Source organism: Pseudorca crassidens, chromosome 15, assembly GCF_039906515.1.
Source record: "Pseudorca crassidens isolate mPseCra1 chromosome 15, mPseCra1.hap1, whole genome shotgun sequence".
Lineage (NCBI taxonomy): Eukaryota > Metazoa > Chordata > Mammalia > Artiodactyla > Delphinidae > Pseudorca > Pseudorca crassidens.
In genome coordinates, this window is record NC_090310.1 from 5406049 (window position 1) to 5427279 (window position 21231).

Below are 21231 nucleotides of genomic sequence, written 5' to 3' on the forward strand. Positions count from 1 at the left end.
CTATTTCATCCTCTGTAATTAATAAGTATATTTTGAGGAGATACTTTGAGATTGTGTAAATATCCTGTTACTCCTCAAATTTTCACCCACTAGATTTAGCATGCATTGATGATTCTTACCCAAATTATTACTAGGTTGGCTACCAAATGATACTCTTTTAATAGCATCATTCCTTCTGCAATTATTAGTTGACTTTCTACAGTAAGAACGAGCTTTCTGAAATTAAAGAAGATCTAAATAAACAAAAAGACATTCCATGTTCATGAGTCAGAAAACTCAGTATTTTTAAGATGGTAATACTTCCCCAAACTGATCAACAGATTCAATGCAATGTCTACCAGAATCCCAGCTGGCTTTTGTTTTTGGCGGGGTGGGGGGTAGGGGGAGAAGTTAACAAGCTGACTCTACATTTGATAGGGAAATGCAAGGGACCCAGAGAAGCCAAAACAATCTTGAAAAAAAAAAGAATGAATTTGGAGGACTCACACTTTCTGATTTTAAAACTTACTTCAAAGCCACATTAATCAAGACAGCATGGTGCTGGCATAAGGATAAATATATAGATCAATGGACCAGAATTGAAAGTCCAGAAATAAACTTTTAAATTTATGGTCACTGGATTTTTGGCAAGGGTGCCAAAACAATTCAATGGGGAAAGAATAATCTTTTCAAAAAACGGTGCTGGAACAACTGGATATCCATATGTAAAAGAAGTTAGATCTCTACACCATACCATACTAAAAAAAATGGATCAAAGACCTAAATGTATGAGCTAAAACTATAAAACCAGTAGAAAGAAACATAGGAGTAAATCTTCATGACCTTGGGTTAGGCAATGGTTTCTTAGATATGCACCAAAAACACAAGGAACAAAAGAAAATATAGATAATTGGACTTCATCAAAATTAAAAACATTTGTGCTACAAATGATGCCTTCAAGAGAGTAAAAAGACAACCAACAGAATGGGAGAAAATATTTGCAAATCATATATCTGATAAGTTACTTGTATTCAGGATATATAAAGAATTCCTACAACTCAATAATAAAAGGATCACTAGCCCAATAAAAATGTGCAAAGGATCTGGATAGGCATTCCTCCAAATAAGACATACAAATGGACAATAAGTATATGAATAGATGATCAACATCACTAGTCACTGGTGAAATGCAAGTCAAAACCACAATGAGATATAATTTCACACCCAGTAGGACAGCTATCATAAAAAAGACAGGTAATAACAGGATGAGGAGAAACTGGAACATTCACACATTGCTGGTGGGAATTGAAAATGCAAAATGTAAAAGTGGGAAAGCTATCAGTTCCTCAAACTGCTAAACATGGTGTTACCACATGACCCAACAAATTCACTCCTAGAGAAATCCATCCAAGAGAAATAAAAACATATATCCATATAAAAATTGGCACATGAATGCTCATAGCAGAATTATTCATAATAGCTAAATATAATAGTAGAAACAATCCACAAGCCCATCAACTGACGAATGGATAAACAAATATGGTATGTCCACACAATGAAATAATATTGGCAATTAAAGAGAATGAAGGGCTTCCCTGGTGGTGCAGTGGTTGGGAGTCCGCCTGCCGATGCAGGGGACACGGGTTCGTGCCCCGGTCCGGGAGGATCCCACATGCCGCGGAGCGGCTGGGCCCGTGAGCCATGGCCGCTGGGCCTGCGCGTCCGGAGCCTGTGCTCCGCAACGGGAGAGGCCACAACGGTGAGAGGCCCGCGTACCGCAAAAAAAAAGAAAAAAAAGAATGAAATAACGATACATGCTACAACATGGATGAACTCTGAAAACATGAAGTGAGAGAAGCCAGTGTGAAAAAACCACGTATTGTGGTCTATTCACATGAGATATTCAGAGTAGGCAGATCTACAGAGACAGAAAGTAGATTTGTGGTTGCCTGGGGTTGCGGGTGGGGTGAGGAGAACCAGGGAGTGGCTGCTAACGGGTACAAGGCTTTTTTCTGGGGTGATAAGAATGTTCTAACATTAGACATGGTGATGGCTGCACAGCTCTATGACTATATTAAAACCATTTACTCTAAATGGGTGAATTGTATGCTTTCTGAATTATGCCTCAATACAGCTGCTAAAAAAGCAACATATAAACATTAAAAAAACTCAAATATATAAAAGGGAGAACTTTCTCTTCCCCTGCTTATTTATTTACATCAATGTGGACTCATGGGTTCAATAGGTTATAAATCTTTGCTGTCATCATTTATTTTGATGCTCTAATCGTTCCTTATTTTGCCAGCGGGAACACTTTCAAGCTGGCTACTATGTCCTTTCTACATACTCTCATAATTCTTTGAGCATTTCTTTACTGCTGTTTTCTTTCCTTTTTGCCACAAGATAGTCCAGGTTTATCCTGTATTTTCCCTTTCCCTGCCTGGAGTCAGCTATTTCTCCAAAGAGCCCTGGTTCCTTTTGGTGGAAAATAGTATTTAGAAGCCAAGATCTACATACTAGGTGTGTTCATTGCTAATGAGGTGTCAGTACTACTCTCTGCAGACAGAACTGGGAGATAGATGTATGAATATTCTTATGCATATACATACATGCATGCATATGTATACTTACCCTCACAATCTATATCCGTTTCTATATCTAGCTAGACTAAAACCCACGAGCTCACCCTGTTACTTCCAATTTTCAACACAATATCATAAGGCTCATTCTATCCTTCCCTCACTCCATATCTGTAACTCCTTCTTCTGACAGTGAGAAACATGACTTCTATTAACCACAGTAAATGTACTTATTAGCTCAATCCTAGAATTTTCAGAAAGTAATTTCACAATTGCTAGCTCATGTCTCTGAGAAGCCTATTAGTGTTAAATATTTATTTCCAGTTTTTTGTTTTTAGCCAGAGGGTATATAGTCCAAATACTGTGTTCAAAAGTTAATTGGGTAGGTTCTTTCTCCTCCATTTCAGTGTAGTTCTGTTATTCATTTGAATTACGGTTCAGTTTGTTTTTTGTTTGTATTCAATTCCTCCCCCAGCCTTATTGATTTTATTTCTTGCTTCCTGCCTTTCTTCATTCTTTTTTTTTTTTAAATAAGTTTATTTTACTTATATATTTTTGGCTGTGTTGGGTCTTCGTTGCTGTGCGTGGGCTTTCTCTAGTTGCAGCAAGCGGGAGCTACTCTTCGTTGTGGTGCGCGGGCTTCTCATTGCAGTGGCTTCTCTTGTTGTGGAGCACAGGCTCTAGGCACATGGGCTTCAGTAGTTGTGGCACGCCGGCTCAGTAGTTGTGGCTCACAGGCTCTAGAGCACAGGCTCAGTAGTTGTGGCGCACGGGCTTAGCTGCTTCACGGCGTGCAGGATCTTCCCGGACCAGGGCTCCAACCCATTTCCCCTGCATTGACAGGTGGATTCTTAACAATTAGGCCACCAGGGAAGCCCTTCTTTCTTTCTTTGTGAAATATTAACATGGTTCCAAAGTCAGGACTGTACAAAAAGTTTACAGAAAAGTGTCAGTCTCCCTCTCATCCCTCTATCCTATTCATTCCATTTCCATTCATACCCTGTAGGTAACCAATCTCATTAACCTCTAATTTATCTTTCCTGCATTTCTCTTTGGTCAAATGAGCAAATAGATGCATATTTTCTAATTTATGCTTTTCTTTACACAAAAAAAGATAGCTCACTATAGATGCTCTTTTGCACTTTACTTTTTTTCACTTAAAAATATATCCTAGGGACTTCCCTGGTGGCGCAGTGGCTAAGAATCCACCTGCCAATGTAGGGGACACAGATTCGAGCCCTGGTCCAGGAAGATCCCATATGCCGCGGAGCAACTAAGCCCGTGCGCCACAACTACTGAGCCTGCGCTCTAGAGCCCACGAGCCACAACTACTGAGCCTGCGTGCCACAACTCCTGAAGCCCTCACGCTTAGAGCCCGTGTTCTGCGACAAGAGAAGCCACTGCAATGAGAAGCCCGTGCACCACAACAAAGAGTAGCTCCCGCTTGCTGCAACTAGAGAAAGCCCGTGAGCAGCAACAAAGGCCCAATGCAGCCAAAAATAAATATAAATAAAATAAATAAATTAAAAAATATATATATCCTAGAAATCACTCCCCATCAAGTCATAGAGTTCTTCCACTTCTTTCTTCTTCCTCTTCTTCTAGTATAACTTCAAAGTACTCCATTGTGTGAACGTACACACAATGGAGTACATTCCATCACTCTGCTGTGTATGTGCAGTAGGCTGCTTCCAATATTTTTTATTGTTGGAGGTGTGTCTTCAGGGAACATTCTCAGAAGTGGAATTGCTGGGTCAAAAGGTAAAAGCATATGTAGTTTTGCTGGCAAGTCAAATTCCTCTATACGGGCTGTAATGATTTGTACTCTCATCAGTAATCTGTTAAGAGTATAGGTTTCTCTGCAGTCACTCCAACACGGTGTGGTGTCATGCTCTTAATTTTTCCTAATTCAGTAGATGAGAAATTGTATCTCAATGTAGTTTTAACGTGCATGTCTCATCATGAGTGAGGTTGAACATATTTTTCTACATCTAAGGACCATTTTTATACTTTTTTTTTTCTGTGAATTGTCTGTTCATGTCTTTTGCCCATTTTTCTTTTGCAGTTTTTTAAAATCTTTTCTCCTCTCTGTTTTAAAAAGTTGTTTATATATCAGGTATATTAACTCACTATCTGTAATATATGTTGAAATAATTTTCCAAGGTTACTAGTTGTCTTTTGACTTTGTGTATATGGAGAAGTCTTTCATGTAGTTTAATTTATTAATTTTTTCTTTTATTGCATCTAAGTTTTCAATCATAGTTAAAAGCCTTTCCCTACATCCAGGTTCAAGGAATCCACTCATGTTTTATTTTAGTACTTGTAGGGTTTTCTTTTCTACATTTAGATAGCTGATCCAGTTGGAGTTTATTCTTGAATATGATAAATTTACCTTTATTTTTTTAATAGTAAAGAAATCTATTTATTTATTTACAGGTGTATGACCTGTATCCTTGAGGACACCTGTAACCTGCCTACTCAAGCAGGTCCTGCATCTGAGTCCAATGTCACAGTGTCTGGCAGGGGTAACTCCCATAGTCTGTGGGTTGGTAGCTGCTTCCTTGTTTCATTACATATTATGTCCACTCCCCCTCAGTTTTTGGTTATTGTTGCTTTGGTGGGTCTTAAGTAAAGGGGGTAGAGTAAAAATTGTCTGTACTCTGCCATTTTTAACTGGAAGTCAGTTAAATATATTTAAAATATGACATTTTAGCTCTATAAAATAATTAAAGGTATGGTTTGAAATTTTATGAAAACTAGAGACCAGCTGTCTGGGGGAAAGGCAATGATGCCTCCTGGGATTAAAAGGGAGAGAGTTAAGCCCAAGTGAGAAAGTAAGGGTGGGGCAAAGCAGCTAAATGTGTAGTAAAAGACAGGCTTCAGGGATTCCAAAACCTACGGAAGTATGAAAAATTCCACATTTCCTCCAATCATATTCCAACTGGCTGAGTTAGATTATGTTATTCTTCTCAAATTTGCAATAAAACCAGATGGTAGAGTTAGTAAATAGTCACTGAATAAGGTTTTTGTATTTTCCCAAATTATGCTCTGAATTATATACCATCCTTCCAAAGGTAAACTATGCTAATATTAGTAACATTATTATTAGTGAATAGACTGATCATTTTAATAAATTCTGTTTTAGTAGAAACAACTCAATTGGGTGGAAAAGCATGCTAATTTGGGGATTTTTTTGTGTGATAACTTTTTATTCAGAAATTCTGGCCATTTGGACCATGTCTCTAGCTTAAGCACCATTATTTATCTGTTGGAAGTGACCCAAATTTTAGGCATGAAACCTAAAAAGAAAGAAATAGCTTCTGTGTGTAAACTTTGTCAAACCCAACCTATAGTATGGAAGGTATTATTAAAGCTTAATCCCTAAGACTTTACTGAAGATTATTTTGTCAGATGAATGTGCTGGGGGGCATCCAGGTAACCTGGGAGCAGTTGGCACATTTTGGGGGGTCGGAAAGAGAAGACACACTGAAAACAAGCAAATCCTTCTTTACAGTTTTGCCTGACGCAGGCCTTCTCTTGATATCCAAAGAGATTGTTATCTATAACTCATGTGGCACCAAAGAACTGACCGAGCATCTTCCTGTAAGAGGGGGTTTCCATGAACACACAGGTCAAAAAGTGCAAGTGACCCTGACTTGTCCTTCTGCCCTTTACTCTTCAGCAAAAGGAGGAAATAGGTAGGGGAGAGTGTGTGGAGCTAAAGATCAAGTGTTTCATTTTTTTAATTTTCAAGTTTAAGGTGTTTTAGGATCATCATCCAACCTTTTCAGAGTCCTCCCATAAAGCAGAGATGGTCTAAATTAGATGAGCAACGGCAGTTTCCAGACAGCGGAGAGGAAGCATAAAGGTCCATCACTTGGTAACTGGTCCCGTCTCCCAGTCCACGGCATGACCTCATGGATCAGGTGTCCCCTGAGTTCTCTCTTCACCACTCACTTGGCAAATGCTTATTGTCTACTCTGTGTGCTCAGTGATATACTAAATGCCATGATCCTGTGAAAACAGTTTAGTGGATTTTGGCAATGTTTCTGCATTAGTCTGCTAGGGCTGCCATAAAATATCACAGACTGGGTGGCTTAAACAACAGAAATTTGTTTTCTCACAGTTTTGGAAGCTAGAATTCCAAGATCAAGGTGCCATTGGGTTGGTTTCTGGTAAGGCCTATCGTTCTGGCTTGGAGATGGCCGCCTTCTCTGTGCCCTTACAAAGAGAGATCTTTGGTGAGAGAGACAGAGATCTCTGGTGTCTCTTCCTCTTCTTATAAGGTCACTGGTCCTATCAGATTAGGGTCCTACACTTATGACCTCTTATAACCTTATTACCTCTGTAAAGGCCCTATCTCCAAATACAGTCATATTAGGGATTAGGTCTTCAATGTATGAATTTGGAGGACACAATTCAGTACATAAGTTTCCTTCTGGAATTTTAAGATTTTCAAAAAGAGTTTGAATCACAAATATTTTTAGTCCAAGTGCGATTTTACTTTGGCTAACACATCCCTCACTTAAAGTCTGTGGGACGACTGGGCAAACTGAATTAAGGACTTTATATTTCCAAATATACAACGTGTAAATCACTGAGGTGGGTCCACACAGTATTTACACCTACAGGGCCTCTCGTAACTTGCAGGCTGGGGAGTCATTTCAACAGCCCTGTAAGAGATCGCTCACACTCCTAGCATGCACAGAGCAGGTGCTCCACCGAAATGGGCTGAATGAATGAATGAACAAATGAGTGAGTGAACGATGAAGATCTCTGCTGAATATGGTGAATGCCAAATACACAGGAGTTTTTGTTTTTTTGGGTTTTTTTTTGCGGTACGTGGGCCTCTCACTGTTGTGGCCTCTCCCGTTGCGGAGCACAGGCTCCGGACGCGCAGGCCCAGCGGCCATGGCTCATGGGCCCAGCCGCTCCGTGGCATGTGGGATCTTCCTGGACCGGGGCATGAACCTGCGTCCCCTGCATCGGCAGGCGCACTCCCAAACACTGCGCCACCAGGGAAGCCCTCACACAGGATTTTAATAAAAAGAGACTTGCTATCTCCCTTGTGTCCGTCATTCACACAATTCTGAGTTTGAACCTGAACATCTCATTTTTTAGCTCTGGGTTTATTTTACTTCGTGTGCTTTAGGAAGGGCAGAGCTCCCTCCAAGTCTTTGTGAAGCGAGCCTTAGACACACTGCAGAGGTGTGAAGAGCACCTGTCTAAGAAGATCCATAATACATCTCCTGTAGGTCTTTAATCCGGTTCCTCCAGGGTGTGTGGCACTGGCAGTTCACAAAGGTTCAATCAGACGCAGAGAAGTGGAAATGGATTTCCTCTTTACGCAGCTGGCTAGACAGTGAGCTTCTTTTCTTTTCTTTCTTTCTTTTTTTTTTTTCCTTCTTTTGCTTTGCAGTGTTCACAAGCTTATTTTGAGCTCTAAGATGGCTGGGACTCCAAAGGATCAGACTAATGCTATTCGATAATCAAGGAGAAAGCCGTTTTATAAAAATCTCTTTAAGGATTCTGCCAACTTAACTTTAAACTGCATATGAACTGCACTACGTAAGAAAAATGTTCGGCCTCAGTCTAGTTCACAATGACTTATGTTAATGACAAAATATTTTATAATTTTTCAAGCTATTTGCGATAAATTAAGCAAATTAAGTCTACCCTGCAAAACTTGAATTGGAATAAAGCTATTAGAGTAGGACTCCTACTCTAGCAAAACTATATCATTAAATGTAGAAGACAATAAATATTTGATAAACTCAATTCAAGTTACATCCACCAACTGCCTACTATGTACGTATAAGGCATAATGCTCAGTGCTACAAGGTTTACAAGAAAAGAATAAAACAGCCTGTCAAGGACCCTTGGCTCTCAAGTATTTTATGTCACAATAATATAAAAATACACAATTTGTTTTTTTTTAAATCAGCTTATGCACTGTTTCTTTAGGACTCAGCTTCCCCTATATACAACTGTACCTTTGTACAATTGAGGTACAATTGTATGTCAGAGGAATTCTGTGGAAATGAACAATTTAAAAAAAGTTCCGGCCTTAAGACTAGCTTGTCAAATGTTGGTAGAGCTTAAATAATGCTATTAAAAACATTAAACATGGTGTTCTAGCTGAGAGCCAAAACAAAGGAACAGAATTCATTTATGGGCTTCTCTGCCAGGGGTATACATACACACTGTCATTTGCTGATCTGATTCTCTCTTCGGCTTGAAATGTTTTCCCAAAGCTCATGTTGAGAAATCCACCAAGAGAGAAGAGCGTTCTCTCACCTACGGAACTCAATCTGGATTCAAGAGCAGATGAATAACACTAGTTCCTCTCAAAAAGGCCCTTATTACTGATAGGATTCTTTTTTTCACCCCCTCTCCCTTCCTGCACTCACCAAAAGGCTCTATAGAAAGTCTCCATAATTTGCTCCTTTGTATTTCTCATTAGGGCCTGAGAGGAACCCTATTGAGCTTCCCTGACATTATCTCAGTCCACCTGATGCCTGTATGTTTCGAAATGTCATATTGCTTGAGAGATAATACCAGCCCTGATTGTGTCAGTCACAGAGCTGGGCATGGAATAAGTAAGTGAAAAGAGACTACAAGAAAGTCAAGGTCGTTCACACACGTTGAAGAAACTGGGCCCTTCCTATGCTCCAGGAAGTTTGGGAGCCAAACTGGTGTTACCAACGCAATCTCAGGGTGACCTCAACATATGCAGTTGGCGATGGGTTTCTGGGCCCTGGTAAGAAGTGGGTTTGAGCCCCTCCGCCATGAAGAGGAGGAATCAGGGGCAATGAAACCTCGTAACTATGACAACCACAGACAGCAAAAGAGAGAGGTGAGCTGGATCCGTCAAGGTTGACACTACGCAGGCGAGGCTGGTCGGCATCCAGTGGAACGGTTTCCACAGCTTCATGTGGTTTGAAGACTGCAGGTGGCTCCCACGTGCCCAGGCAGCTCCCACGTGCCCTGGTGCAGGTACCCCCGCAACTGTGGGCGCTGCCAGAAAGTACGGGCACTCGTTTCTGCTCGTTGCTGACGTCTCCCTCCCGCAGCAGGCATCCCACCCATGGCTCGTGTCCCGTGAATGAGAGCAGAGCATCGCACCCACCTCCAGCCTCCCAGCTGGAACACACCGCTGCATTGTCCTCCTTGGTGCTGTGGAGTGGGCAGCACTGGGCAAGGCCGGCCAAGCATCTAAGATCCCAGGACACTAAGAACGTGGAGGGTCGGCAAACCACTCCTGCTCCCTCATTTACTCTGCCTCCCCCCAGTCTGGGGGTCTCGCATCTCCTTGGCTCAGGGATTCCTGGGAGAAATATACACGATTGACCTGGGGTCTCAGAGATAATTTAATCTCAAATTTCTAATCTCAAAAGTCTATGGGGACCAGGTGAGAACATAAACGTGTGTTTCCGACAGTAAGGAGTCATGGGGCAGGGTCTGAAATGGCCATCTCTTAAAGGAATTCACCCCCTCACCCTGAAAAACCAAATCAAAACAAAATGAAACAGGAAGCCTAAACAAAACACATCTGTGGGCACCAAGTGTCCCTCAGGCCACCAAAATGCAATTCCTGATCTGGTCTACACCCTCATTTTATAGATGGAGAGACTGAGTCCCGGGGGAAATGTTGCTTGTTTCTGGGACAGGACTAGAAGCCCTGGTTGGCAACCCCACAAAGCCTACCTCATTATTTGTTGGGGGCAGGCAGGGGATACCGCGAGATTTCTAAGTCCCAAACCTTCAGATGTGTTAACACCGAGCCCACCTTTTCCAGGGCTCCCTGGGAAAGGCTGAGTCGCCCATCATGGGAAGGGCTCAAATACAGGTTGGATGGCCTTTGTGGCTCAGTTCCTCCATCTGTAACCTGGAGATGAAGCTTCCCTATTTGTCTACTTTATGTCATGAGACGTATCTTAACGAGGTCTTAAGGGGGATAGGGCTCTACAGATGAGGCCGTTGTGTGGATGAAATAAGCTACTTATGGAAAGCCCTGGGAACAGTGCCTGACACAGAGTTAAGCGCTCATTACATATTAGTTTTCACTGTAGTGTTGTTGTGTTAATATTATTGTTTGATGCGGTCTAAAACACTATTGGTAAAATGAAAACATTACCCAGAAGCCTAACTAATAGCAAATGATTCAAAACAAGCTTAGTATGTGATCCACACAGCATACCAAGAAAAATTACATGGAGAGAAATTACACAGCACAGCCAGGAAAACAGAATAATGAAAACCAAGCAGTAATGCTATCCAGGGTAAACCTATTCACCAGCCAGGAAGATAAGAATTGAGCAAATTTGTTCCCAAGAAAGATATGGCAGAGAGCTTTCTCTGAAAAAGAAAAATTGAACAATCTGCATTCTAAGACCTCTTAGGAAAGAAAATTTCCTTTAGTAAATACTTCATATTCAAAATGATCATGAGCCACAAAAGGCATTTTTCCTCAAGTGAACTGAGGGGCATTTTTCCTCAAGTGAACTGAGATACAAAGTTTCTCGTAAATTAAAAATTTTCCAAAAACAAAAACAAAAATGTGGAGCAAGTTCATTGTAAGCTATTAAAATCAACATACTTTTTTAGCTATCTGAAGCTTTTTGTCTGAGGTTGGGTTTCTGCTGCAGGAAGTTTACCGGGCAGTGTGAACTTCTGTACCTTTGGGTTGTTTCTTCCACATCTGCCGTAGCAGTTTGGCTATTCCTACTTTGCTGAATGCGCACCCTTGCTTTCCTCTAAGCTTCCAAGATCTGCCCTACTAGCATGTTGGCAGCTTCTCCAGGGGTCCTTGTCAGGGTGTCAAGCACAGTGGATTCTGTAGGAGAAGTGCTTTCACACCAACAGACTCTCCCTCGTCCACTCTTATGCCCCCTCTCTGTGTCAGCTCCCTCAGGATCCAGTCCCATCGTTCTTTCCTCCTGGGGACAATCACCTTCATCCCTTAGCACGCCCTGTACTTCCGCAGCTGGGTTGTGTTAGGACATGGCCCCTGATGTTGGTCTGGTGCCAGGAGGGGAGGTGGGGGCATATCCTGAGGGGGATACACATTGCCTTGAAAGGCTGAGCCTTCTGCATGGTCTCCCAGCTGGCCTCTAAGCAAAGGGGTAGGCCACAGCTGCAGCGTCAGGGGGTTTCGAGGGGTCTGGGGCTTCAAGACTTTCAACTGCATCTGCCCAGATGACCCCATCTCAGTCCTCAGGGTCCCACTCCTTCTAGCTCAGGTCTTGAGTTGACACAGCGGATTTGCTGGGGCTGAGAATTCACTCTGCTCTGAAGCATTGGGGCTACTCCCACAGTGAAGTCCTGGGCCTGACTTTTCCTGCCTCTGGATGCAGAAGATAAGAGTCTCTTTATAAACTGTTTTGAAGGCACTCTGAATTTCACACTTTGCTTTTTATAGTCTTTCTCCTAGGCATCAGTGGCACTCATTAAAAAGCATCTCATTTCATTGGGATCATTCATTTCATTATAATGTAATATTACCTCATGCCCTTGACCTCTCAAAAGCTGAGCTATTGGCCCTGCCAGGACACCCCACCCCACCCCAGCCCCATTCACCAGGGACAAGCTTTCACAGCTGCCCCACCACAGCACACCAGGGCCATCAGAGCACCACGCCGCCAGCGACACAGCCTCAGGCCAGCCAACTGGTGGGGGACTGTGGGCCAAGGTCCAATTTTAGAGTCTTCTTCCCTGGACCACTCCTGATCCCAGCTGTTCCCCGGGAAACAGGCTCTGAGACTCAGACGTCCAGGCAAGAAGTTTCCTGGGGAGCCCTAGGGCCCAACGCCATGCGGAAGGAAGGATGAGGACTCTGAACAGGGATGTGGCTGCAACAAAGGCCTTAGCGGATTCCACAGGCGCTCTGGAGCTGGGACGGCCCTTCAGAGTCATCCTGCCTTGAGGTGACAGGGCCTGAGCCTTGATACTGTCCCGTCAATCAGTCGTTTGATGTGGCTGCCCTGGGGAGCAGTGTGACTTTGGGTGAGACATCTCTCTTTAACTAAGGATGGTTCCCAGACAGGGACTTGGCTGAGGGCTAAGGACGGCCACCTCCCCAAGGAGCTGAGTGATGAGTTGGCCCTTGGGGGACCCCTAGAGGCGCACACATGTGGCACCGCCTTCATTTGTTAATGCAGACGGCCCCTCACGACCTCCCTCCACCCAGGCGGCTCCCTCCTCGCTGCAGCCAGTGACCTTTCCAAAATGCAGATTTGATCCCAAGATTGCCATCCTGACTAAAACCATTTCACAGCCTCCCAGTGCCCTCAAAATACAGTCCAGCGAGAGAGAGGCATGGACATATATACACTACCAAACGTAAGGTAGATAGCTAGTGGGAAGCAGCCGCATAGCACAGGGAGATCAGGTCGGTGTTTTGTGACCGCCTGGAGGGGTGGGATAGGGAGGGTGGGAGATGCAAGAAGGAGGAGATGTGGGAACATATGTATGTGTATAACTGATTCACTTTGTTATAAAGCAGAAACTAACACACCATTGTAAAGCAATTATACCCCAATAAAGATGTAAAAAAATATATATATACAGTCCAGTTGCCTTAACAGGGCTCATAAGACTGCATGATCTGACTTCTGCATGATCTGACTTCTGCCTCATCTTTGGACATGTCCCTTGAATGTTCTGTTTCTGACCTTAGGAAGGTCTTTTAATGTCATGGCTGCACCAGGCCTGTGCATGTGTGTGTGTGTGTGTGTGTGTGTGTGTGTGTGTGTGTGTGTGTGTGCGTGTGTGTGTGTGTGTGTGTAAAATACCCTTTCTGCCCTCACCTCCTCCCTCCTCATAACACCTCCCTCAAGCACCTTTTACCTGCTAACACTTTCTCTCCACTCTCTACTTCTCACCCTCTCTAGAAGTCTTCCCTGATGGCCCCGTGTAAGCTGCGTGTTCCCCTTCTGTGCCTCTCATCCTCCTGCCTTTGTCCATCAACCACGCTGTTCATACACTGCTCTAATTGTTTGCTGCGCGGCCTCCCTGGGAGGACCATGATCGTCACTGTCATATCTATCACTGTATTTCCAGCTCCTCACGGGGTGCCCTGCTCAGTCTCCTAAGTGAAGGAGTGAACGTATATGTGAATATACGTTCAGTGGAGAAAGAAAAGACACATATAAACTACTGCAGGCAATCACACTGTTGGTCAAACAGGCTTAGAGAGAGAGTGGGACTGGTTCTCAGTGCAGATTCTCTCTGAGCTCAAAGGAGAGCGGTATCTGTCAAGCACGGGAGGAAGGCGAACTCACCCAGCAGAAATGGGATTCAACACTGACCTTTACAGAAGTGCTCAGCGCCACTCTGGATGCGGGAACTCAGGGCAGAAAGGCCACAGATCTGGAGGGAATCTCAAAGAAGGCCAACCAAACAGTCAGGGAGTTGATGTGATTCCTGCAGAAAGAGAGACTGAACAAGTTAGGAACCTGGCTTAGAAGGTTTAGGCCAAAGGGCAGGTGGAAGTCTCTGAAATAATGCAGGATGTGTGCACAGACCGAGGCATGGAGGCTGCAACACTGGAATCAGAGGTGTCCCCGAGGCCTAGATGACATGAACGTAAGGACATAGGAAACACTTTACAAGGCAGGAAGCAGGCATGTGGACAAAGGCAAAAATGAGCACATCCATCACTTTGAGAGGACCTGGGTAGTCACATCACCTCCTCGCCTCATCAACAAAGGTGGGGGGGGCACTAAACATAGGGATCACATTTTTCTGGCTGGAGTTGCTCCTCAGAATAGCCCCACACAGCCTCAGAGGCATCCAGAGTAGGTATCTAAGTGGCGTTACCATGCTAACAGGTCCTTCAGTTACTGAAAGGACATAAATAATTTGGCAAAATACCTTGGCCTTTAGTAAAAAAAATAAAGAAACTCAAGGTGGGGTCTTTGAGAGAGCTGAACCCCTGTAATGTGATCTAACCTCTCTGGACAGCCAACTATTATCTTGAAGAAAAAAATCGATTCCTCTGTGCCCCAGTTTCCTTCCCTGTAAAACTGGATTGTTATAAGGATTAAATAACTTTTATGTGAAGTGCTTAGAACCATACTTGGCACACAGTAAGTACTCAATAAATATATGCTATTATTCATATTATTTTAGAAGCAGCAGTATGGCATTGTGGAAAAGGCATGCCATTTCTAGAAATGTGGCTTCTAATGCTGGCTCCACAACTTACTAATTATGGGATCTTGTACAGCCATTTACAAACTCTTTGGCTTCCTCATCTCTAAGAAAGAAAGTACCCCCATGCAGGGTTGTTATGGGTATCAAATGGCAAAACAGCTAAGAAAATTCTGCATATGTTTTAAAGTGCTGTGAGTTAGAAGAGGGGTATGTGTGTGTGTGCGCGCACGTGCGTGCATGTGCGTGCGTGTTCCTTTCAGCAGTTTTTGTTGTGTGTCTGTGTCTTTTAAGAATGATAACTTGAGACTGGGAGTGATGCCTGGTGGGTGTTTTATGAGGGGAGGATAAGTAGGTAGAGATGCCAAACTGACGTGGACAAACCCATGCACAGATCCCTGGAGGCAGCCTTTCCACCTCCCTCTATGGCGTAAGGGTGTAGAAATCCATTGAAAGAGCAGGGATATCACCTCTCTTGTCTGTGGCCATTCCCAGCCTCTCAGGCCCTGACCCCATGGAGGACAACAGCTATGCCCTGCTATGGCCATTTCAGAATGTGCCTCTGGTCTGGCGGAGGTGGAATCCTCTTCTTACACCAGGGTGCCAGATACTAAGCCAATAGAAAACCACATGCTTCGATGTGCTCACTCTTATTTGGGGTGTTTTTGTTATGTCTTGACAACAGACTTTCGGATCTGAATTGCTTCCACGACATTAACCGGGTATTTGGTTCGCGATGTTTACAGTGTTGCAACGCAGTAATGGACAACCTCCAAAGCCATGAATTGCCATGAATGTATGGAATCCTCTTCTGAACCCATGTCCACTCTCTGCCCTTCTCTTACTATATTTGCCTGGTATCCCCTATAAACTGTGAACTTGAATCTTTCCAGATACTCTTAAATATGTTAACAATGAGAAGTAGATAAGAGAAGGCTTTCAAACCTTGAAGCTGTGTTTCAGATATAGTTACAGATAGAGATGTAAGCCATTAGGCCTTTTCCCAAAAGGCCATGTGTAGAATGAAAAATCCATCTCACTACGGATGAAAGAAAAATAAGAAATAGGATTCTTTTTTGACAGAGTATTGGTATAGTAAAGGGCAAACTGAACGCTGAACATGTACAAGTCCTTGGCATTTATGAGCCACGTTTTGGTCGATGATATCACTTTATTAGATCTCTTCATTTTTGTTGCTACCACTACTACTACTAGTACTAGTATTACTAGTCTAGTATTACTACTACTATTACTAATAATAATAATAATAATTAGTGAGTGGTGCTCTTTACCAGGTACCATGCCCTCCACTTAATAAACAGAGAGTATTTCGTCTAATCCTCAAAACAACCCGATGAGAAGATATTAATTAGTTCCATCTTACAGGAGAGGAAATTAAATCTAAGCAGTTAGGTACTTGGCTCCAAGTTACAGACTGGTAGTGATGCAGCCAGGGTTTGAACACAGGTTGCTTAATCTGAAGCCTGAATTCTTCAACTCTATACAAAGCCACTGCTGGCTGTGGGCTTTCTTTTTCAGCATCACATTCACAATTTAACACAGTTATTCTTCACATTATGAGAAACACTGGCTACAGGAAGACAGAAAACAACAGAATCCCCTGCAAAGTGGATGTGAGGCCAGCTTCACTGTGAGCTTAATTCACGCTCTTGCCTTAACAAAATGCATAGTGTTATTGACTTTCAGAATAAAGTGTGTGTATTCCTCATTCACTTGGGTATTAGCCAATGGATTTCAACCATTCTTTAGTCTATCCTTATGCTAGGTGGATTTCTAGGCTGGTAACAATTTTTTTTCTCAGAATTTTGAAGGCATTGCTCCACTGCCTTGTAGAGAACGGCCACCTGGTTGTTCAGGGTGGGGAAGGGAATCTGAGTACCCAGAGCTTCTTGTGCAGACTTGCGGCCAGGCTTCCAGTTTCTAGCATCACCTTCACACCCACGTGCAGAAGTACCTGGGCCCCCAGTTCCGCAGCCTGAGGTTTTGTACTGGAAGGCAGCCAAGTCTGGGGCCTTTCTCCAATGTCTAGTTTTCACTTCTCTGGTTTCCTAAGACAGTTGCAGCTCCCCCATCTGCTTTCCAGTCCCGAGATTTTATTGTTCTCGTCTCTTTTGCTGTTCTCTTATCCTTGCAGCTCATGTCCTTTTTAGTCCCTCTGCTGCCATTTTAAGTGAGGTTGCAGGAGGATATTTAATCCACCAGGTTTTACTGAACTCTCATGATGTAGATTAAGTGAATAAAGCACACGACAGGAAAAAAAAACAAGGATGTCTATTTTCTGTATACGACAAAGAAAGAAAAAAGAACAAAACCATGATGTATGAATTCATCTATTTGTACATGCCTGCATGTGTATTTTAATACACAGTATGGAAGGATGTACTCCCCACCATTGACACTAATTACTACTTATATCAGGGGAATTGTGTTAGAGAGGAGGGGGAGGGGGAACACTATTATTTTATAATTTACTTACCCCTGAGTTGTCTGAATTATTACAAAGAGCAAGTATTACTTGGGAAGTTTTTAAAATATTGAAAATATATTTGCTTCACACAAACTGACTTTTTATTCACAGTGACCTGTGTGATCCACCCAGGGGATGGTGGGCATGGGTTTCAGGGAAGAAATAGACCTAACTCCCAGATGTAGTCTCAGATTCAGGCTGGATGTACACAAAGCCAGCAAGATCCAAATACTCAAGTACCTGAGGTTTGGACTGTGGCCTGTTTTTAACCTGATATTTGATGGTATATAAGTGTAGGGTTCTCAGCCCTGACTGCACATTACACTTGCCTGGAATGTGTAAGAATATGAGCAGCAGAAACAATGACAAAATCCCTCACTGCCCCACCCTCAGACTAATTAAATCCCCAGGTGATTCTAATGTACAGGCAGGGTTGAGACTCATTTATGCAGATATGATTTTAATCCATTTAAAAAATCAGTTAAACCAGCTCTCTGATGTCACTCAGATCTTAAAAACAGGTTGAGTTACTAAACGTTTAAAATTCTTCAACTTTCTGACATCATATAGCACAATATCATGGAAGTTTTTAGTTTGTGCCTTAAAATATGACCTTTGCTAGAACCCCAGTGATCAACTTAACAGTATGCCTCACACCATTTCCAAGCTGGATGCTCTCTCATGGGCCTTAGCGATAATACAACTCTTCATTTTACAGATGAGGGAATGTCACCCAGAGGTATTCTTTCACAGATTTACTGTATTGGGGTGGGTAGGGAGGGAAGAGAGAGAGGCAAAAAGAATGTGTGTATGTAAGAATGTGTTGGGGGCAGAGAGGGAGGGAGAAAGAGAAGGAAGGAGGGAAAGTGAATGGTATAAAAGATTCATATTAGTTTCACAATTTTATGTAACTGTTTTTTTCTGTATTATGTCAGGAGGTTCTCTAAGGATCGGTTTTACTAACCTTGAAAAAAATCAGTCAAGGTCCAAATGAATTGCTCATCTCTTGCTTCCTTGTGGATTTGTACTAACTCAAGTCCTGGCCTTGGCCTCTTGCAGAAAGCAAAGAATAATTTTTTAAAAAAATTTCTATATCTTTACCCAATGTGCTTCTCTAAGAGGTGGTGTTTTCTTCTTTGTGGCTTTACTGAGAGTATTTTGTTTCAGAGAGTAAACCTCTTGACTTAACCTGCAATGTCCCAGAACAAATGGTGTGCTGTGTGAACAGGCTGCCAGCTTATATCTGAGAACCATGGAAGGCTTGACTATTGTGTTTTCCTTATTGAGGTCGAAGTGAGTAATAAGACAAGGTGATTCACAGCAGGAAATAGGTTACTCATGTCATAAGACAGGACTATTAGTTCAGGAGGGAGGAAGGAAAGTAACGTTCATTGGATGAAAATTTATTCTTTGGTTTTCCTCCATTAAAATCACATTACATTTCCATGCTAGGCCATTACAAATGTCATATCATGTGATATGTTATCTCAAATGCACATTTATGGCTTCTCAGGTGTATCTGTTAACCTTTATGTACAGTTATATTGCATTATTTAGATTTACATACTCCCATATGCATAAAAGTGTGATCTCATGCACATGATCTCATGTTTATTCATATTACATCAGATGTACACGTGATCATTGGCTTATGCTCTTTCTCCCATTTTTTATTATGCTTTACTGAGGTATAACTGACATGAAATAAACTTCACATATTTAAAGCGTGCAAATTGGTTAAGTTTTTACATATGTATACACCCATGAAACCATCACCACAATTGGGATAATGAATATATCCATCATTTCCAGAAGTCTCCTTTTGGCCATGTGTAATCCCTCCCAGCCCCTTTCCAGTACCCTATTCCCCTTGCTTATCTGCTTTAATTTTGCACATTGTAGAATTTTATATAAATGGAATCATGAGTATTACTCTTCTTTCTCTGGCTCCTTTCAGTCAGCATAATTATTCTGAGATTCACCCATACTGTTGCATATACTGATAGTTCATTCCATCTTATTGCTGAGTATTTACCACAAGCTACTTATCCATCCATTTATTGATCAACATTTGGATTGTTTCCACTTTCTGGCTATTGAAAATTAAGCTGCTATAAACATTCATGTACAAGTTTTTGTATTAACATAGCTTTAATGTCTCTTTGGTAAATTCCTTGCAGTAGAATGGCTGGATCACATGTTCAGCAAATGTTTACCTTTTTAGGAAACAAACTTTTCCACAGAGGTGGAGGTACCATTTTATACTCTACAGAGGCGTATGAGAGTTCAGGCTGCTCCACATCTTTGCCAATACTAGGTGGGGTGAGTCTTTTTTTATTTTAGACATTCTAGTGGGTGTGTAGTGGGATCTCATGGTTTAAACGTGCATTTCCTCAATGACTGATGGATGTTGCACATCTTTTCATATGTTTATTAGTCATCTATATATCTTTGGTGAAGCTTCTGTTTAAATCTTTCACCACTTATTCATTGGGTTGTTTCTTAAAATTAAGTTTTAACACTTCTTTACATATTCTGATACAAGTGGTTGGTCAGATCTATAATGTGAAAATATTTTCTCCATATGGCTTAAAAAATTCATTAAGTAGTGCCTTTAAAAGAGCAAAAGTTCTTAAATTTGTGTGAAATCTAATGTATTACTCTTAAAAAATGGATTGTGCTGTTGGTGTTGTATCTAAGCAATCTTTGCCTAACCCAAGGTCACAAAGATTTTTCTATGTTTCTTCTAGAAGTTTTTATAGCTTTAGGCTTTATATTTAGATTTATAATCCATTTTTAATATTATGTGGGATATGGACCAAAGTTTTTTTTTGTTTGTTTGTTTTTTGCATGGAAATCAAAAGAATTTTTTTTTAAAACCTTTCCTTTCTCCACTGGACTTTCCACCTTTGTCAAAAAATCAATTGACTACTGGGACTTCCCTGGTGGCACAGTGGTTAGGAATCCATCTGCCAATGCAGGGTACACAGGTTCAATCCCTGATCTGGGAAGATCCCATGCCTTGGAGCAACTAGGCCAGTGGGCTGCAACTACTGAGCCTGCGCTCTACAGCCTGTGAGCCACAACTACTGAGACCATGTGCCACAACAACTAAAGCCCTTGCGCCTAGAGTCTGTGCTCCGGCAACAAGAGAAGCCACCACAATGAGAGGCCCATGCACCGCACTGAAGGGTAGCCCGCACTCGCCACAACTAGAGAAAGCCTGTGCCCAGCAACAAAGACCCAACACAACCAAAAATTAATTAATTAATTAATTTTTAAAAATCAATTGACGGGCTTCCCTGGTGGCGCAGTGGTTGAGAGTCCACCTGCCGATGCAGGGGACACGGGTTCGTGCCCTGGTCCGGGAAGATCCCACATGCCACGGAGCGGCTGGGCCCATGAGCCATGGCCGCTGAGCCTGCACGTCTGGAGCCTGTGCTCCACAACGGGAGAGGCCACAACAGTGAGAGGCCCGCGTACCGCAAAAAAAAAAAAAAAAATCAATTGACTATATATGTGGGGTCTACTTCTGGACTCTCTATTCTGTTCCACTGATCTATTTACCTAGCACTACTCCAAAACCACATTATCCTGATTGCTTGCAGCTTTAAAATAAGAACTTAGGTAATGTAATTCCTCTAACTTTGTTCTTTTTTTCTAAAGTGTTTTGGCTGTTATAGGTCCTTTGAATCTCATATGAATTTTCGAAGTATTGATAAATTATCGGTTTATACAAAATATCTTGTTAGAATTTTGATTAGGATTGCACTGAATCTACAGGTCAAACCTGGGAGAACTGACATCTTAACAATGGTGAGTCTCCTAGTCCACAAACATGGCATATTTCTCCATTTACTTAGGTCTTCTTTAATTTTTTCTCAGCAATATTTTGTAGTTTTTAGTGTACTAGTCTTGTACATCTTTTGGTAGATATTTCTAAATGTTCCATATTTTTGGTGCTCTTATAAATTTAAAAATTTTAATTCCTAATTGCTGCTAGTATACAGAAATACTACAGATTGGTATATG

At 42.1% G+C, this 21231-nt stretch overlaps 1 long non-coding RNA gene across 5 annotated transcripts in view; it reads right to left on the bottom strand.

Moving 5' to 3' along the window:
* Positions 1–21231, bottom strand: part of LOC137206659 (uncharacterized) — a 119020-nt gene that overhangs the window by 85220 nt on the left and 12569 nt on the right. For all 5 annotated transcript variants that reach the window (XR_010934785.1, XR_010934786.1, XR_010934787.1 and 2 more), the window contains exon 2: positions 13868–13982. This is a non-coding gene — a long non-coding RNA (uncharacterized lncRNA). The remainder of the gene's footprint in view (positions 1–13867; positions 13983–21231) is intronic.